Source organism: Poromitra crassiceps (assembly GCF_964638095.1).
Source record: "Poromitra crassiceps genome assembly, chromosome: 6".
Taxonomy (NCBI): domain Eukaryota; kingdom Metazoa; phylum Chordata; class Actinopteri; order Beryciformes; family Melamphaidae; genus Poromitra; species Poromitra crassiceps.
Window position 1 is genome coordinate 5298725 of NC_139627.1, and position 21384 is coordinate 5320108.

Consider the following 21384-nt stretch of genomic DNA (forward strand, 5'->3'; position numbering starts at 1 on the left):
CAGGTGTAGTCACTTCCTGTAATGGATGTTTCTGCACAGGTGTAGTCACTTCCTGTAATGGATGTTTCTGCACAGGTGTAGTCACTTCCTGTAATGGATGTTTCTGCACAGGTGTAGTCACTTCCTGTAACGGATGTTTCTGCACAGGTGTAGTCACTTCCTGTAATGGATGTTTCTGCACAGGTGTAGTCACTTCCTGTAATGGATGTATCTGCACAGGTGTAGTCACTTCCTGTAATGGATATGTTTCTGCACAGGTGTAGTCACTTCCTGTAATGGATGTATCTGCACAGGTGTAGTCACTTCCTGTAATGGATATGTTTCTGCACAGGTGTAGTCACTTCCTGTAATTGATGTTTCTGCACAGGTGTAGTCACTTCTTGTAATGGATGTTTCTGCACAGGTGTAGTCACTTCCTGTAATGGATATGTTTTTGCACAGGTGTAGTCACTTCCTGTAATGGATGTTTCTGCACAGGTGTAGTCACTTCCTGTAATGGATGTTTCTGCACAGGTGTAGTCACTTCCTGTAATGGATGTTTCTACACAGGTGTAGTCACTTCCTGTAATGGATGTTTCTGCACAGGTGTAGTCACTTCCTGTAACGGATGTTTCTGCACAGGTGTAGTCACTTCCTGTAATGGATGTTTCTGCACAGGTGTAGTCACTTCCTGTAATGGATGTTTCTGCACAGGTGTAGTCACTTCCTGTAATGGATATGTTTCTGCACAGGTGTAGTCACTTCCTGTAATGGATGTATCTGCACAGGTGTAGTCACTTCCTGTAATGGATGTTTCTACACAGGTGTAGTCACTTCCTGTAATGGATGTTTCTGCACAGGTGTAGTCACTTCCTGTAACGGATGTTTCTGCACAGGTGTAGTCACTTCCTGTAATGGATGTTTCTGCACAGGTGTAGTCACTTCCTGTAATGGATGTTTCTGCACAGGTGTAGTCACTTCCTGTAATGGATGTTTCTGCACAGGTGTAGTCACTTCCTGTAATGGATGTTTCTGCACAGGTGTAGTCACTTCCTGTAATGGACGTTTCTGCACAGGTGTAGTCACTTCCTGTAATGGATGTTTCTGCACAGGTGTAGTCACTTCCTGTAATGGATGTTTCTGCACAGGTGTAGTCACTTCCTGTAATGGATGTATCTGCACAGGTGTAGTCACTTCCTGTAATGGATGTTTCTGCACAGGTGTAGTCACTTCCTGTAATGGATGTTTCTACACAGGTGTAGTCACTTCCTGTAATGGATGTTTCTGCACAGGTGTAGTCACTTCCTGTAACGGATGTTTCTGCACAGGTGTAGTCACTTCCTGTAATGGATGTTTCTGCACAGGTGTAGTCACTTCCTGTAATGGATGTTTCTGCACAGGTGTAGTCACTTCCTGTAATGGATGTTTCTGCACAGGTGTAGTCACTTCCTGTAATGGATGTTTCTGCACAGGTGTAGTCACTTCCTGTAATGGACGTTTCTGCACAGGTGTAGTCACTTCCTGTAATGGATGTTTCTGCACAGGTGTAGTCACTTCCTGTAATGGATGTTTCTGCACAGGTGTAGTCACTTCCTGTAATGGATGTATCTGCACAGGTGTAGTCACTTCCTGTAATGGATATGTTTCTGCACAGGTGTAGTCACTTCCTGTAATGGATGTTTCTGCACAGGTGTAGTCACTTCCTGTAATGGATGTTTCTGCACAGGTGTAGTCACTTCCTGTAATTGATGTATCTGCACAGGTGTAGTCACTTCCTGTAATTGATGTTTCTGCACAGGTGTAGTCACTTCCTGTAATGGATGTTTCTGCACAGGTGTAGTCACTTCCTGTAATTGATGTATCTGCACAGGTGTAGTCACTTCCTGTAATGGATGTTTCTGCACAGGTGTAGTCACTTCCTGTAATTGATGTATCTGCACAGGTGTAGTCACTTCCTGTAATTGATGTATCTGCACAGGTGTAGTCACTTCCTGTAATGGATATGTTTCTGCACAGGTGTAGTCACTTCCTGTAATTGATGTATCTGCACAGGTGTAGTCACTTCCTGTAATTGATGTATCTGCACAGGTGTAGTCACTTCCTGTAATTGATGTATCTGCACAGGTGTAGTCACTTCCTGTAATTGATGTTTCTGCACAGGTGTAGTCACTTCCTGTAATGGATATGTTTCTACACAGGTGTAGTCACTTCCTGTAATGGATATGTTTCTGCACAGGTGTAGTCACTTCCTGTAATGGATGTTTCTGCACAGGTGTAGTCACTTCCTGTAATGGATGTTTCTGCACAGGTGTAGTCACTTCCTGTAATGGATATGTTTCTACACAGGTGTAGTTACTTCCTGTAAAGGATGTTTCTGCACAGGTGTAGTTACTTCCTGTAATTGATGTTTCTGCACAGGTGTAGTCACTTCCTGTAATGGATATGTTTCTACACAGGTGTAGTCACTTCCTGTAATGGATGTTTCTGCACAGGTGTAGTTACTTCCTGTAATTGATGTTTCTGCACAGGTGTAGTCACTTCCTGTAATGGATGTATCTGCACAGGTGTAGTCACTTCCTGTAATGGATGTTTCTGCACAGGTGTAGTCACTTCCTGTAATGGATGTTTCTGCACAGGTGTAGTCACTTCCTGTAATGGATGTTTCTGCACAGGTGTAGTCACTTCCTGTAATGGATGTTTCTGCACAGGTGTAGTCACTTCCTGTAATGGATATGTTTCTACACAGGTGTAGTCACTTCCTGTAATGGATGTATCTGCACAGGTGTAGTCACTTCCTGTAATTGATGTTTCTGCACAGGTGTAGTCACTTCCTGTAATGGATATGTTTCTACACAGGTGTAGTCACTTCCTGTAATGGATGTTTCTGCACAGGTGTAGTCACTTCCTGTAATGGCTGTTTCTGCACAGGTGTAGTCACTTCCTGTAATTGATGTTTCTGCACAGGTGTAGTCACTTCCTGTAATGGATGTTTCTGCACAGGTGTAGTCACTTCCTGTAATGGATGTTTCTGCACAGGTGTAGTCACTTCCTGTAATGGATGTATCTGCACAGGTGTAGTCACTTCCTGTAATTGATGTTTCTGCACAGGTGTAGTCACTTCCTGTAATGGATGTTTCTGCACAGGTGTAGTCACTTCCTGTAATGGCTGTTTCTGCACAGGTGTAGTCACTTCCTGTAATGGACGTTTCTGCACAGGTGTAGTCACTTCCTGTAATTGATGTTTCTGCACAGGTGTAGTCACTTCCTGTAATGGCTGTTTCTGCACAGGTGTAGTCACTTCCTGTAATGGGTGTCCTGCCCCTCTGTGGAAGATCCATCAATGGAGGCAGTGTACAGGAGCGTTCTGGCGTTTTTCAGCTACTTTATTTTATACCTCCAGAACCTTTACTGCTAAAAGCACTTTTTAGAATTGTGTACTGTATATTCACTCATGCCTATTAGTTAATACATCTATTTTACTTGGATATGACTCAGGCCTAGTTATTTACAGTCATTACTGTGTAATTAATGGCCTGTAATATAAAAGATTACCCAACAAAATAAAACATAAATCTGAAGTTGAAGCACGAAGATTGAAGTTCAAATAAGCAGATCCTACCATTGATTCACCTTCTGACTTTGAATATTTCTAAAAATATAGTAAGAACAATATTTTTTTCCGCATAAGAATCCTCAGAAAATGGTTCTTCAAACTAAACAAAAATCAAAGTTAATGTCAAATTGCTTGACATTTTGTGGGGCACAAAACTTTAACCATGGAAACGGAAAGGAAATGGGTCTTGGTCTGGACCATATAACATAACAAGGCATTTTACCTGCCATAGAAACATTGTTGTTGCTTCGATAGCTCTCCAGTTATGTGATAAAACCTGAATTTTGGACCAGTTCCCCCTGGAAGCATTCAAAAAAAGGCACCAGGTACATTAGGTTAGTGGTCCTGAGATCTGCTGACCCTTCTGCAGTTTCAGAACTGCCAGCGAGGATGTTGACTTAAGAGGATGTTGGTTTACTGGCTCTGTCAGATGTGTACTGAGGGACCGGTAATGATGGCAACCCGGGAACAGCACCAACCTTATACATCTGGTTAATTAGCGGTGGTGCGGCTTCCTGAAGTGCTGTTAAGCTGGCTTAACAGACCAGCCTGTGCCACCAATCAATTTTCAGTTAGGTTTTACATAAATTAAAAGTAATTCCACGGTGTGCTCCTTTGAAAACTCAATTAACTCCTGGAAACTCATCGCTCCAATGCAAAACACAGAGGGAATGACGATGGATTATGAAAAGTATTTTAATTACTGGAGGAAATGAACTGTTGCTAGGCTACTTGTTACTTACTGAGCTAAAGACTGCCCCACCAGAAAGGCACGTTTTTGCTATTTCATTTAGCTTTTTATCTATTCAGGTTAGTGGGAGAGAGAGGCTACACCGTATGTTTAATACTGAGCCCTAACGTGCTTTTACCTCTGAAGAACATCTCCACCAACACCCAAAGCTCTTTACCCTCACACAGCTGAAAGCCTCAAAGTTGTGGACTTGAGGGTTTCAGCTGTAACCCTTTATATTTAAAGGATACAGTAAGTCCCCCCACCACCACCAAGAAAGAAAGAAAGAAAGAAAGAAAGAAAATTCAGTGGTAACACTTTATAATAACGTTCAGTAGTAAATCATTTATAAGCTATTAGTTAATGATGAAGTAATGATGAACTAGTCATTTACAAACATTTGTAGATTATTAATAAGTGTTATGTAAACATATAAAAAATGTGTTTACTTTTAGTAAATCATTAAATGATCATAAATCGTAATTAGTCAATATATTATGAATCACTTGTAAGTCATTAAAAGTTTTTATATTCCAACGATTATCTCTATTGTTAATCATGAACAAATGATAAGCAAATCATTAGTAAATGATTATAGGTAATTAGTTCATATACATTATAAATAACTTCTAAGTCATTCAGTCTTTATATTCTAAACATCTGTTCTGTCTACCAGTATCTCGTCACTTTACACATTTGTAAATCATGAACAAATGATGAACAAATCATTAGTAATGATCTGTATGTACAGTAATTTGTTGATGTATCATTAATGACTTAAGGTAGCCTGTTAAAAGCCTCAAAACAATTATCAGTGGTGTAGTCTACGTGATACGCAGGTATACGCAGTATACCCACTAGGAAAGCTCCAGGATTTGAGTATACCCACTTAAAAATGCCCAATAAAAAAATGCAACAATAGTTTTGTGACAAAACTTTCACTTCAATGATTTTGTTTCACAAATACCGGGTAGATAACAGGGGAAGGCATCTCCTCTGGTTTTGAAATGCCACTTGCATCAAATCAAAATCTAATTGTGTCTGCTATTAAATTACCACAAAAATACACAAGGACACATATTTAGGTTTGTTTATTTATAGGCTACTTAATTTAGGCCTATATGTCATTATTTAGAGAGAGAGAGAGAGATATATTTAGGTCCCCTATGCCAGTGATTCTCAACCTTTTTCATATCAAGGGCCCCTAATTTACTTCACCTCAGGGCCCCTTTGATGAGCTTTTGTCTCTCAAACCAAACTCAGAGTTCCATCACTGTATTGTAGCTAGAGAGATAAAAGTGAAACTATGATCACAACAAACATTCTCTGCGACTTTCAACTATAATTTAAAAAGTGAGACTTACCATATAGCAACCACAGGGAGAAGTGAAGCCAATAGCCTCAGCAAAAGTTGGTAAAAACAGGAAGCATGCCCAGACGCTGATTCAGCAGAAGAAATCACCCAGAATGATTCAACACTTGACCATGATTGGTTAGAGATCTCACAGAGGTAGACTAGGAGTGCCCCCCCCCCCCCCCTGTTGACTGTACAGTACAGTAGAGATAACAGGCTAGTTATGGACATTGAATTCTAACAGGCTCACAGTTATCTACAAATGATGCAACACATTTATGTGTGATGAATTGTTTACACTTTAGATCAGGGGATACAGAAAGCCTCATAAGTGACTTGTAAATGATTTACACATCATTTGTTACAGTTGGGGAAGACTTTGTAGTTTGTGTTGCAGTGCTTCTAAGTGCTGACTGCTTCTGTTGGCCTGGGGAGGAGCTTCACTAACAGGTCATAGCTGGTACAGTTATGGTACAGTAACACTGATCATAATTGTTTTGATGCTTTTTACTATACCTTATACAAATTATATACAGATATAGTAATGATTTGTTCATCATTTTTGTTCATGCTTAACAAAGGTGTATAGTGACGAAATAGATACTGCTAGACAGAACAGAAAGTAATTCATTATCTATCGACTAGCTTATACATAATTTACTAATGATTTGCTCATCATTTGTTCATGATTAACAAAGAGACATTGTTGGAATAACAAAAAAAAACTTTTTATGACTTGAGTGATCCATAATATATTGACTAATGACTTATTAATCATTTACTAATGATTTATGTATGATAATTTAATGATTTACTAAAAGTTTATAGATGACTTACAACAGATTTATGATATGTTTACATAACACATATTAACACATTCACTGCCAGCCGTTTTTTCAATACTGTAGGTAGCTTCTGCCAAGTTTTTTTTTTGAGGATTCTGGCTCATCTTTCAAGAGCCGAGGATTCTTTTCTGTTAGGATTTTGTGAACACAAAATATCTCAAAAGAACTAATAGAATGTGTGCTTTCTCTGTCTAAAAGAGTTAGTTTGTAGAGTTAGTAGTTATGTAGGCATTAGCAGTTGAATACAGCATGGTTTCAGCGTCTGAAAATGAAAGGTGAGAAAAATGCCTTTTTGTGAAATTCGATAGAACAGTCACTTTAACCATTTATTTTTGGCATCAGTAAGACGTCAGACATCTAAACAATAGTTTTGAACAATAATTTCCTCCATAACAGCAGGAAACCCCCCTCTCCTTCAAACTCCTCCCTCCGTGTGTGTTCTCCTCCTCCCTCTGTGGCTGCAGCGGGCGTGTCACAAGCGAATTTCTGTTGTCTGTGCTGCCTGGCTGCCCCTCGTCGGGCGAGTCTGGATGGGCTCGCTCGTTTCTTGGGGTTTCGGTTGAGAGCTTTGATGAAGCTTTTGCGATTCTGGGCTTTATGCTGCGTGTTTCAAAGTGTGTTCCACCCAGTCTATTTTTGGAACCCCCCACCGTTGTGCGCCACCGTTGTGCTCCAGCGCGAAAGCGTTTTCGCCTACAGTATGAGAATGGCTTCCTCACGCTTTTCCCTGCAGTTTTGGCTCGGCTTTCAATAGTCTGGAGAGCACTGTCGCCACTTAGTGGGTCGGTGGAATGGGTTGTACACGTTCGGTGGCTCCCATATTTTTATAGGAGATGTAAAAGGGTTAGATCAACGTCCCGTCACATTTTTTTTTTGACGAGTTAACTCGCCAATGGCAGTCAACCGTTGGATTTTTTTGACGAGTCAACTCGCCAACGGCAGTGAACGTGTTAATCATCTACAAATGTATATTAATGTTTTGTAAATTATTAGTTCATCATTAGTTCATCATTAACTAATAGCTTATAAATGACTTACTACTGAACGTTATTATAAAGTGTTACCAATTCAGTCACAGTAGCCTAACAGGGATGCTCACAACAAGTCATTTTTTGCAAGTCAAATCTCAAGTCTTTGAGCTAGAGTCCAAGTGAAGTCTCAAGTCTTTGAGCTAGAGTCCAAGTGAAGTCTCAAGTCTTTGATTGGCAAGTCCAAGTCAAGTCTGGTCACAAGTCCAAGTCAAGTCTCTTAGGTTATAATGAGCATCTACGGGTGGCCATCCAGTCTGCTTAGAACACGGCATAGCTATTATCTAAGGAATTCAAAGCATGTACTGTATTATTATTATCATCAGTGCTTTATCTATTAGCCTACAGTATCAGAATTAATTAGTTTGAAAATGGATATACTGCAGACTAATGTTACTCAGGGTACCAGTAAAATATTGCTAATATGAGGCATGAAATAACTGTAACCTATTGTTCAATAACAGAGTATAACAGAATGACATTCAGCTCATCAGACATTGGAAAAGGCTGTAGCTAGGGATAGGAAGGTCGTAGAGAGTCAGCATTTGAGGTGCGGGTAGGGGGAGTGGCTAGGGGGATGTGGGTGGTGTGAGGAGGTGTGGTGTGGGAAGGGGGGCTAGGGAAAAGTAGTGTCCTCTAGAGAGAGAGTGGCGTCCGCGGAGGACCAAAATGCGAGACTCATTAGCCAATGAACAGCCAGGAATGGGTATCGCGCTACTTTTGCATGCTAAAATAAAGCTGATAATGTACAATTTGATTCAAGGGGGGGGGAACCCTTTCAGAGTACAACACAAACTGTCTATTTTGCTGCAACTCGACAGTGCTGCTTAATCCAGGACTCCATAGACCTTACTTCCTGGAACTCTTGAGAGTAAAAAACTGGTCCATTGGAGTGAATGGAGATGTCGGGACTCTTCTATCTAAACGGCTCTGGGGAAAAGGAGCTAGTAGCTATAGGGATAGGAAGGTTGTAAGGAGTCAGGGTTCCAGGGGTGGATAGGGGGAGTGGCTAGGTGTATGTGAGTGGTGGGGTGGATGTAGCCTGGGTAAACCCATCCCCCACGTGACCTGCTCTCAGACCTGTTCTCAGTCACTAGTGACTGGGAACTGAGAGAGCAGGTCACGTGGGGGCTGGGTTTACCTAGGCTAGGGTGGATGGTGGTGCATGGTAAGGAAATGGGGTGTGGCTAGCAGGCCAGCTAACAAACTTAGCCTCCCTCCCTTTCTCTCTCTCTCTCTCTGTCTTCCCCTCTCTCTCTCTACCAAGGATGACTGAAAAATCATAATTAAGTCACACCTCGTAAAACAGAAACATGACTGAGCATTAATTCAAGCATAAACTCACCATTGCACCAATGCTAATGACGCAATAGGGAGCAGCATGAGAGTGAATGGGCATGAAAGGCTATATTGTCACTTACTCCTTGTTTTCCCATATACCCAATGTCATCATTTTGTAGTGAAGGAAAAGTTGTCCTCAAATTATCATTGGTGGATCAACTGTGCATTGCATTTAATATGTAAATCGTTCTGCATGACTTAATTATGAGATAGGAAAGTGACATGAAGAGTAATCGAACGATTAGCTTAGTGCAGGTCATTTTGTCCTTGACGCTATGATGCCATATCAAATATTAAATCTTGAATCTTTTGAATAATTAAGTCCACCTGATTATAACAAATGGCACTGCGGTTCAGTGGGAAAAGAGCACCAGGAATATAAAATCAATGAGCCAACCCTCCCCTGACACACAGGTGCTGCAAGTTGTTTTAGATTAGATTTTTATTTGAGATTGACTATTTATTGTGACATTTTTCAAATGTGTTCATGTTGCACAGGCAACAGGCAACATAGTGTGATCCTCCCACGTGCTACGTCCTGCCGGTGAAGATCCCCCCCCCTCCTTCCCCATCAGATGAAAAGAAGCGGCTGGCAACTGCGCATGTGTCGGAGGACGCGTGGTGCTAGTCTGCGGCTCTCCCCAGATCGGCAGAGGGTGGAGCAGCGACTGGGGCAGCAGGGGGGAAATTTGGCCAAGTACAATTGGGGAGAAAAATCAGAAAAAAATAATAATATAAAAATAAAAAAGGGTTAGGGTCCCTACATAGTCTGTGTGTGAGTGCATTGAATGAGCTACTTACCTTTTTTGAACATCTACCTGTTGTCACCTGATAAGACAGTTGAGGTCAGGATCAACCTTGGAGCAGCAGAGCCCGTTCTACTGCTACTACTGCATGAGCAGCGCCATGCATCAACCTTGGTGAGCAGTGCCATCATGCATCAACCTTGGTGAGCAGCTCCATCATGCATCAACCTTGGTGAGCAGCACCATCATGCATCAACCTTGGTGAGCAGCTCCATCATGCATCAACCTTGGTGAGCAGCTCCATCATGCATCAACCTTGGTGAGCAGCTCCATCATGCATCAACCTTGGTGAGCAGCTCCATCATGCATCAACCTTGGTGAGCAGCTCCATCATGCATCAACCTTGGTGAGCAGCACCATCATGCATCAACCTTGGTGAGCAGCTCCATCATGCATCAACCTTGGTGAGCAGCTCCATCATGCATCAACCTTGGTGAGCAGCTCCATCATGCATCAACCTTGGTGAGCAGCTCCATCATGCATCAACCTTGGTGAGCAGCACCATCATGCATCAACCTTGGTGAGCAGCTCCATCATGCATCAACCTTGGTGAGCAGCTCCATCATGCATCAACCTTGGTGAGCAGCTCCATCATGCATCAACCTTGGTGAGCAGCTCCATCATGCATCAACCTTGGTGAGCAGCACCATCATGCATCAACCTTGGGACTGACTGTTCCAGGAGACTCAGATGATTCACTGACCCGCATGTCTGTATGATCTAATGGAAGCTGACTGGTCAAAGCCGCGCTCGTGTTCAACACGATCTCTCATCATTTCCTGATCAGTTCCTGCTGAACGTCATGTCCAGGAAGCCGTTGAAGGGGTCATCATACATACTGCGGCACACCACCGGGCGCAGCACTGAGTTTGTCTAAATGTGTCCGAGCGAGGGGGCCTGAGAAGTCAAGTCATGTCAAGTCAAGTTTATTTGTATAGCCCTAATTCACAAGCATGTCCCAGAGGGCTTCACAGAGAATATGTCTAGCTAATTCTAGCTGACACAACAGTAGCAAATTACAGAATAATGATAACACATTGAACAATTGATAGAGAAATATAGAAAATATAGAAATATAGGAGAGAGCGGAGGAGAGAGCAGGAGAAGGGAGGGAGAGCAGGGGGAATGTGAGAGAGTGATGGGGTGGGGAGAGAATGGGAAATGTTGGGGAGTATAGGAGGTGGGGAAGGAGCAGGGGAGGGGGGAAAGAGGAGAGAGCAGGGGAGGGGAGGGGGGAAGGAGAGCAGGGGGATGTGGAGGAGAAGAGATCAGGGAGAGGGAGGAGGTGGGGAGAGAATGGGAAATGTGGGGGAGGAGAGAACGGAGAAGGAGAGGTGGCCAGGTGCCCCGTGCTGAGGTATGAACGTGACGAGGCCCTGCTCTTCATGGCTCCTCTGAAAGCCCTGCAGCTTCTGTACAGTTAAGCAGCTTCTCACGCCTGTCGCTCCCAGCCCACCGTATGGGCGGCTTAATATAGAACTTCCTTGGGTGGGTGCTATAAAGTAGAATGACACAACGCTTCAGGTGCAGTTCAGATGCGTGCCACCAGGACACAGTACAGATGTGGAGCACAGCAGCTGGATTCACTGTAGCCTGCGACCAAGGCTGAAATGAAGGTGGCCGACCGTACTATTCATTTTGGACGCTGAAAGCTGAAAGTCAGTTTGCCACCAGTCTTATCTGGGATCAGTCATTCAGAAGGGTTAGACTGTAATGTTTAATCAGAATATTGTTCTTTAATTTGAATATCTATGAACCCATAAAACATGCACGACTGGTATCATTGAGTTATCTTAAAGAACATTGACACTGTTTTTAACATTGCCCTTCCCCTGCCTACTGAGTGACTGTACTGCCTTCACCGGACAACAAAGATGTTGTTTATGGGAAAATGTGTGTGGATCAGAGAGCCTCTGACTGGTGTGTGTGTGTGTGTGTGTGTGTGTGTGTGTGTGTGTGTGTGTGTGTGTGTGTGTGTGTGTGTGTGTGTGTGTGTGTGTGTGTGTGTGTGTGTGCACATTAACACAATGAGGGCCCAAGGGCCATTTAACCATTTATTTTGGTAACAGAAGGAATCCACTGAACAAAGGATTTGTGTGCGTGTGCGTGTGCGTGTGCGTGTGCATGTGTGTGCGTGTGTGTGTGTGTGTGTGTGTGTGTGTGTGTGTGTGTGTGTGTGTGTGTGTGTCATCGGTGTGTATGTGTTTCTGAAACAAAGGAAAATACACTCAAACAATGCTGCCCACAACAAATGACTGTTAGCAGTAGGCTGTAGGTGTGTGTGTGTGTGTGTGTGTGTGTGTGTGTGTGTGTGTGTGTGTGTGTGTGTGTGTGAGAGAGAGAGGAGAGGAGAGTGAGAGTGAGAGTGTGTGTGTGTGTGTGTGTGTGTGTGTGTGTGTGTGTGTGTGTGTGTGTGTGTGTGTGTGTGTGTGTGTGTGTGTGTGTGTGTGTGTGTGTGTGTGTCATCGGTGTGTATGTATTTCTGAAACAAAGGAAAATACACTCAAACAATGCTGCCCACAACAAATGACTGTTAGCAGTAGGCTGTAGGTGTGTGTGTGTGTGTGTGTGTGTGTGTGTGTGAGAGAGAGAGGAGAGGAGAGTGAGAGTGAGAGTGTGTGTGTGTGTGTGTGTGTGTGTGTGTGTGTGTGTGTGTGTGTGTGTGTGAGTGTGTATCCTTCTGAAACAAACACAAGACATGAGAGAGTTTGGATATATATAGGGGGGGGGGTCCTTTGAGTCATCAGTGACACAGTGCTTGCCAGTTACTATGCTCATCTGTCCCTCTCTCTCTCTCTCTCTGGCGTCACTGTGTCTCTCTCTCTCTCTCTCTGGCGTCACTGTGGGCTGCTGGGCTGCTCCTTCTCCACCACTGGGACTCCGAGCATCTCCACAAGGAGTGCACACACTGTGACTGTGGCTGCACGAGAGACTGAGTGTGTGTGTGTGTGTGTGTGTGTGTGTGTGTGTGTGTGTGTGTGTGTGTGTGTGTGTGTGTGTGTGTGTGTGTGTGTGTGTGTGTGTGTGTGTGTGTCCACCTGACTGGATGTGTGTGTATGAGTGTGTGCCATTGAAGAGGAGGATACCCTAACCAGACTCATTCAGTGCAAGCCTGTGAATCAGGTCTGGTGCTCCTCTCCCCCTCTCTCTCGCTCTCCCTCTCTCTCTCTCTCTCTCCCCCTCTCTCTCGCTCTCCTTCTCGCTCTCTCTCTCTCTCTCTCTCCCTCTCTCTCTCTCTCTCTCTCCCTTGTCTCTTGCTGGCTCTCTCCCTCTGTCTCTTGCTGGCTGCCCAGGCTCATCACCTCTGTGTCCTGCTCTCCACGTGGCCTCCATATGAGTTTACCTGAGGACACGCCATTCCTCCCTGGAAGGTAAGTAGCACAACTCTCTCTCTCTCTTTCTCTCTCTCTCCTCTCTGTCCTTTCTGCTTCCAGACCAATACGAGGAGTTTAGACATGAAACAAAACAGAAGATGACGCACTTTGCTGACCTTCCAAATGTCTGAGGGTTGCTTGTTGTATCCAGTAATATATGATGATGCTATATAGTGAAGTCCATGTGATCGAAAGCCTCTCAATTTTATCTTAGCGTGGTCTGGCACAGTTTACTTCTCTGTCTCAAATTGCACTGGTTGCTGCCAGCCATACACCGACGCTCCCTCTTAAAATAGCATCTGATTGTGTTAAAGTTTCTCTTCTTTTTCTAAAGGACAGTCAAGGTTCAAATTCTGCCTCAAGTCAGTGCACACGGATTTGTGCTGAGGCTGCAGCAACGCTGATTAGATCAAGGCACAGGCATCACAGCCAACTTACTGTTCGATCTCTGGCAGAATGAGTATTTAGTAATAAGATCAGTGACATGCCTGTTTTTTTCTGTATTTTTGAAGTCAAAGTTTGAGCTGTTTGCTATTGGCCATTTTCAAGACAGTCTGTGGTGCTTTTCTGCAAAATGTGAAATTGCAGGCTGCTTGCCACACATCATTCTCATGCTTGCTGTGTCTGTCGTCGGTGTGTGTGAGCTTGTACTGTATCAAAGTGTATATCGACCGCTCTCTTGTTTGTGGGTTTTCACTCTGGCCTAACAGAGGAACAGAAAATTCGTTTTTTTTTTACAATGACCAACTATAGCAGTGGTTCTTAAATTTTTTCACATGAAGGACCCCTAAACTGACAAGAATTTGACCATGGACCCCCACTTGATAGGATTTTGTTTCTTTCATATGTTTTTTTTTACAGAAAGTGTATAAAACCCATGACCAAAATAGTCATTGTGTTACTTATGAATGGAATTATAGCAAAAATAAATTACCCCTCTTTTGGCTGGGGACCCCCTGGAACCCCCTCAAGGACCCCTGGGGGTCCCCGGACCCCCATTTGAGAACCACTGGACTATGGTGCAAGAACAGGGTTTGTTTTTGTTCGATATAAATACACATGTAAATATACATGTACTGTCAACTGGTGACAGAGATAAGTAATTGATCTGTTTTCATGTAACTACGGCAAACCTGGGAATCTTAAACACATTTTAAGCTTTTTATCATCCGTCAGCAGAATCATTGCATGAATGTCACTGGAGTTTACATTCATGCCAAACTGAGTATCGACACTTTCTGTGGAAATGTATAATTGCATTAGTTACAAACTGCAATTAGCATATTACCGGTGAATCATCTTCCACTGCTTATGTGAAGGTGTGATCTTGCATAATTGTGTTGTTAAAGACGACAGAGCAGGAATGCCAGTTGAGTTCATTTAATCTGCTAAACAGCGCTGATCTGTTCTGGAACGCATCTTCAGCAGATGACATGCAGACACACGGTCAAGTTGAACTGGGAAGAACGCAAGGTGCGTCACTCCCTAAAAGGCAACCAAACGGCTCTTAAAGTGACAGAACACTAACAAAACACACATATACACCTCTAGTACAACAGAAAGTGCGAGGATTATTAACCATGATACACCTACATGTAACTGCCTGTAACTGCAGTTTTTCCGGTAAAGCTTTAGATTACAGCCCACAACTTACAGGGTAAGTACAGGGTAACAAAATCTGAAGTTACGGGGTAAGTACAGGGTAACACAATCTGAATTTATGGAATAAGGGAGTAATAAAGGGGTATAAATAACGTATACCGTGGCTATTTTTGCAACTACCGGCTACCTATTCTGTTATTATACCGTGGCTATTTTTGTAACTACCGGGTACCTATTCAATGTTAATTCCCTCGCTCACTTGGTAGAGCGTGTACCACTGAGGCTTAGTCCTTCGCGTGGCCAACCCGGGCTTGAATCCGACCAGTGGTCCTTTGCCACATGTCATAATTCTCGTAAATTCTTCACACGCACCCCTGTAGTTACCTTGTAATTACATGTAAGTAGGAGGGAATTAACATTGCTTTAGAATACAACCCGCACCCCTGTAGTTACCCTGTAACTACATGTAACTAGGAGGAAAATAATGTTGCTTTAGAATACAGCCTGCACCCCTGTAGTTACCCTGTAACTACATGTGAATAGAAGGGAAATAATGTTACCCTGTAACTACATGTAACTTAGGTGGGAATTAACATTGCTTTAGAATACAACCCGCACCCCTGTAGTTACCCTTTAACTACATGTAAATAGGAGGGAAATAATGTTACCCTGTAACTACATGTAACTAGGTGGAAATTAACATTGCTTTAGAATACAGCCAGCATCCCTGTAGTTAGCCTGTAACTACATGTAAATATGAGGGAAATAATGTTACCCTGTAACTACATGTAACTAGGTGGAAATTAACATTGCTTTAGAATACAGCCAGCATCCCTGTAGTTAGCCTGTAACTACATGTAAATATGAGGGAAATAATGTTACCCTGTAACTACATGTAACTAGATGGGAATTAACATTGCATTAGAATACAACCGGTACCCCTGTAGTTACCCTGTAACTACATGTAAATAAAAGGGAAATAATGTTACCCTGTAACTACATGTAACTAGGAGGGAATTAACATTGCTTTAGAATACAACCCGCACCCCTGTAGTTACCCTGTAACTACATGTAACTAGGAGGACAATAATGTTGCTTTAGAATACAGCCAGCACCCCTGTAGTTACCCTGTAACTACATGTGAATAGAAGGGAAATAATGTTACCCTGTAACTACATGTAACTAGGAGGACAATAATGTTGCTTTAGAATACAGCCAGCACCCCTGTAGTTACCCTGTAACTACATGTGAATAGAAGGGAAATAATGTTACCCTGTAACTACATGTAACTTAGGTGGGAATTAACATTGCTTTAGAATACAACCCGCACCCCTGTAGTTAGCCTGAAACTACATGTAAATAGGAGGGAAATAATGTTACCCTGTAACTACATGTAACTAGGTGGGAATTAACATTGCTTTAGAATACAGCCAGCATCCCTGTAGTTACCCTGCAACTACATGTAAATAGGAGGGAAATAAGGTTACCCTGTAACTACATGTAACTAGGAGGGAATTAACATTGCTTTAGAATACAACCCGCACCCCTGTAGTTACCCTGTAACTACATGTAACTAGGTGGGAAAAAATGTTGCTTTAGAATACAGCCTGCACCCCTGTAGTTACCCTGTAAGTACATGTAAATAGGAGGGAAATGTTACCCTGTAACTACATGTAACTAGGAGGAAAATAATGTTGCGTTAGAATACAACCCGGACCCCTGTAGTTACCCTGTAACTACATGTAACTAGGAGGAAAATAATGTTGCTTTAGAATACAGCCTGCACCCCTGTAGTTACCCTGTAACTACATGTAACTAGGAGGAAAATAATGTTGCTTTAGAATACAGCCTGCACCCCTGTAGTTACCCTGTAACTACATGTAACTAGGAGGAAAATAATGTTGCTTTAGAATACAACCCGCACCCCTGTAGTTACCCTGTAACTACATGTAACTAGGAGGAAAATAATGTTGCTTTAGAATACAGCCTGCACCCCTGTAGTTACCCTGTAACTACATGTAACTAGGAGGGAAATAATGTTGCTTTAGAATACAGCCAGCACCCCTGTAGTTATCAGTCACTCTCAGATGAGGAGGCAGTTGGACACAGCAGAGGGCGGATGAAGTTCAATTCCCTCATGGCATCATGTGACACACAACATCCATGTGACATGTGACATACATGTTGAAGGCAGGGGTTTTTGCAACAGAGAACTATTCATGGCCAGCATTCTGGTTTTGAGGGTGGGTTGTCTGTATGAAACAACCCGCTCCATTTTATTGCCTTATTTATTTATTATTTAACCTTAATTGTAGCCTTTATCAGATTGATTGAAAGAAAACTTTCTTTTCTAAGACACGCATTGCCAAAAAGGCAGCATCAAGAGAATGACGCAGTCACACAACGTACAACAAACTAAAAAATATAAAATACCATCAATCAAAATTGTATAAAAGGTTATTGCAAAGTCAGACATGGCTACTACATAAGCACTCAAAAAGGCAGTAACCCAATAGAAATGTCCATTATTATAGAGAGTCGTTGACACAAAGCACAAATAAGAAGAAGCAGATCCAGAATTGTCTTGTAGATTGAACGTCTATGGCAGTGATACTCAACTTGCGGCCCGCGGGCCACATGGAATTGGAAAAAATAATAATTATAGTGCACCTGAACGCAAGATACCCGCGGAATAAGTGTCCAAATGTTCATGTCATTCTGGCCAATACTCCACTTCTGTTATAGCATTTCAGTCTGGAATATGGAATATCTTTCAATAATCTATGATTTACCTGCTAAATTGTCAAATACTGCCGTCTGCCCAGGCACTTATGTATGTAGTTAACCTAACTAACTATAGTATCCGGTGTGCACAACATTGTCAGACTAAACTCCGGCTGACACCCCAAAAACCTACAATCCACTACAGAAAAATGTGTATTGTTTGTTTATTAACTGGCCCCTGGCCTTCTATCATTTCACGAAAGTGGCCCCCGGGCAAAGCAAGTTGAGTCTCCCTGCTCTATGGGACAGAGCAAGCCAAGCAAAGCCAAGCAGACAAGATGCAATGTGACATTTTACAGTTAGAAGTAACACTTCAAGATATATTGTGTCAAAGGCACACACATATTCTCATGTAAGTATATATATTCATAAGTAAGTTGTTTGAAGAAGATCCGCTGAAATTGGTTATTCATAGGAATGTGTGGGCTGAAGGAAACGCAGGCATCAGCTACGATTTCTAAGAACCTGTACGTTTCAACAGTCTGTCAGCGGTTGATTGGCCGCTATCTTCCCCTGACTCCAGGCTTTTTAGCGGTTAACTTGTGAGTTACAGTCCTAGTTTCAGCGGAATGACATGAATCTCACACCAAATCAATTCTAACGATTGGAAACTTGCCTCTCAACTTTATACATTACCGTCGCAGAGACAGGCACGCAGCTCGCATCTTTGCCAAAATCTCTCCGCGGAGGCTGACACAGCAGACCTCGAAGGTGTCCGAATGAATCAAATCGATGAGCAGGGGAGGCGTCCGCAGGCTCAGAGACTGGAGAGCATCGACATGAATCTAACTGAGAGCGGTTTGTGTCACTCTCGCTCAGTCACCCTCCACACACTCAATCTGTCACAGCTGACCAAAGTCACAGTTCAGCTGGTTAAGCTCTCTCTCTCTCTCTCTCTCTCTCTCTCTCTGTCTCTCTGTCTTTGTCTCTCTCTCTCTCTCTCTCTCTGCCCCTCTCTCTCTCTCTCTCTTTGTCTCTCTGTCTTTGTCTCTCTCTCTCTCTCTCTGTCTCTCTCTCTGTCTCTCTCTCTCTCTCTCTCTCTCTCTCTCTCTCTCTCTCTCTCTCTCTGTCTCTCTCCCTCTTTCAGACTCACATGGGTCTGTTTTGGCCTTCTGATTACATACACATCTGAACAGTGTCAGAATTTAGCCAGGGGCAAGGGCAAAAATGCCCCCAAAGAAATCTCAGAATGCCCCTAAAAACAGCAGGGGTTGTAGCCATTTCAGTGGTCTGTACAGACCATTGGTCTGTACCACTAGGGGGGCGCTAAAGCGAATGGTCCGGACCAGTTGGTGTGGTCCGTCACTGTACCACGGACCACTGGTGTGTGGTCGGTCAGGTGGTCAGTGTGGTCTGTCACGTGGTCCGTCAGTGTTCCTTCTCATTTTAATGCATGGTCAGTCAGCACAGACGCTCTGACCATGGTCCGGACCACTTAGTGTGTGGTCGGTCAGCTGGTCAGTGTGGTCTGTCACGTAGGCTACGTGGTCCGTCCGTGTTCCTTGTCATCTTAAGGCATCGTCAGTCAGTGACCATGGTCACGACCACTTGCCTTGATGTGTGGTCGGTCATGTGTGCCTGTGGTCTGTCACGTAGCCTACGTGGTCCGTGTTCCTTCTCGTCTTAATGCATGTCAATGACCATCATTGTTGGGCAGTTACTAAAGAGCACTGCAGGAAGATAAGCTATAGAGGGAACACTGACCACACAAGGCGGAGGACCACGTAACGTACATGACAGACCACACTGACCTGACCACCTGACCGACCACACACGGGGTCCGGACCATGGTCGGTGCGTCTGTACACTGATCATAAGACGAGGAGGAACACTGACGGACCGCGTATGTGACAGACCACATGACCGACCACACAGTGAAGTGGTCGTGACCATGGTCAGTGCGTCTGTACGCTGACTGCGATGCCAGGTTTCTACAAAGCTGTCATGGCATTATTTTCCAACTGAGCTGAGCGGCCTGGCAGAATGAGTTTGTCTTCATGGCTGAGCTGACTGAGGAAATGTGTTAAATCAATTTAAAAAACTCTATTCAAAATTATTTATCTCCCATGCATATATCTAAAAAAGAATGTGTCTAAGTTCTAGCTCTTTCCTCCTGTCGTTCGTTCAGGGTGCCCTAGATTAACTTACATGCTATTTTGTTGGCTTTGTTGTGGCACAGGGGAATTCTTGCATCCATGTAATCACACAGACTTATTCCTGTTAATTCTTTTATTCTCTTCACTGGAATTTTCCCATGTCTCCTTTATGTGCATCATTTTCCCATGGTGCAGCCGAGGGCAACACGAGCCAAATTCATGTGAGTCAGTCAGTCAGTGAGGTGATGCACATCGTCAGAATGCCCGCTGGGTGAAGCACACAGAGCGTGGGCCTGTAACTTACGGGATCTGTGCTTGTTTTCTCCTACAATCGGTTTCCTCTGGTGAAATAGAGCCACAGGGAGCAATAATTCCCTCTTGCCAATAAGTTATTGCTAAGGGCATCATTTCATCTTCCGCTCAATAACAAGCACAATATTGCTCTTTATTATTGTCTTTTATTTGCTACACAGCATTTCAATAGATGTCTGCAAGATCCGATTCCTCGCTCAATTTGGTTGCACCTTTGGTGCTCAGCCATTGCTGTGATGATTTTGCTCTGCATCTTTTCCATGTTTTTTTTTTTCTGTCGATGACGTTTCATTTTCTTTTGTTAATATTTCCTTTGTCTGTTCTTGCATGGTGGCTATCGCTGCTCATGCCAACTAGGTTACTCAGTTCTAGGCTACGCAATTCTTCTTCTCCAAAGAAACTGCTGTGAAACAGCTGGGAACAAAACACATCACTTTCTAGGTGTGCAAAAGGAGTTAGCATCTCAGTAGACTCAGCCCTCTGGGAGCCGAGACTAGCATCTCAGAGCTACTTGACACCGACTGTTTAGAGGTGTGTTGTATCTTATGAAGAACAGCCTGTCTACAACATCCTATACTTTGGAACAATTTAATGAACCATTTGGTGTGGCATACCCTCCCTCACCTGTGAGGGTGCGAGGCCCTAATTGTTCCCGGGAGCTGATTCGACAAGCAAGGCTCCAGCGATGAAAAGGCATGATCGCAGTAATTATTGATGACAGCAATAAATATAAATGATCGGGTATTATGTTAAAACTAGGTGTAGGCCAGTATTGTCTAGTTGTGATTTAGTGTTCAGGGGGATGGGGGGCTGTTCTGAGCTGCCGTGGGTCCTGACCACCTGACCGACCACACACGGGGTCCGGACCATGGTCGGTGCGTCTGTACACTGATCATAAGACGAGGAGGAACACTGACGGACCACGTATGTGACAGACCACATGACCGACCACACACTGAAGTGGTCGTGACCATGGTCAGTGCGTCTGTACGCTGACTGCGATGCGAGGTTTCTACAAAGCTGTCATGGCATTATTTTCCAACTGAGCTGAGCGGCCTGGCAGAATGAGTTTGTCTTCATGGCTGAGCTGACTGAGGAAATGTGTTAAATCAATTTAAAAAACTCTATTCAAAATTATTTATCTCCCATGCATATCTAAAAATTAATGTGTCTAAGTTCTAGCTCTTTCCTCCTGTCGTTCGTTCAGGGTGCCCTAGATTAACTTACATGGTATTTTGTTGGCTTTGTTGTGGCACAGGGGAATTCTTGCATCCATGTAATCACACAGACTTATTCCTGTTAATTCTTTTATTCTCTTCACTGGAATTTTCCCATGTCTCCTTTATGTGCATCATTTTCCCATGGTGCAGCCGAGGGCAACACAAGCACTGATCATAAGACGAGGAGGAACACTGACAGACCACGTATGTGACAGACCACATGACCGACCACACACTGAATGGTCCGGACCATGGTCAGAGCGTCTGTACGCTGACTGACGATGCGAGGAGAATGAACAC

At 43.4% G+C, this 21384-nt stretch overlaps 1 protein-coding gene across 1 annotated transcript in view; it reads left to right on the top strand.

Moving 5' to 3' along the window:
* Positions 1–12944: 12944 nt before the first annotated feature.
* opn7d (opsin 7, group member d) overlaps positions 12945–21384 on the top strand; it is a 16684-nt gene continuing 8244 nt past the window's right edge. Inside the window, exon 1 of the mRNA XM_083639115.1 lies at positions 12945–13067. The gene's annotated coding sequence lies outside the window, so the exon portion shown is untranslated. The remainder of the gene's footprint in view (positions 13068–21384) is intronic.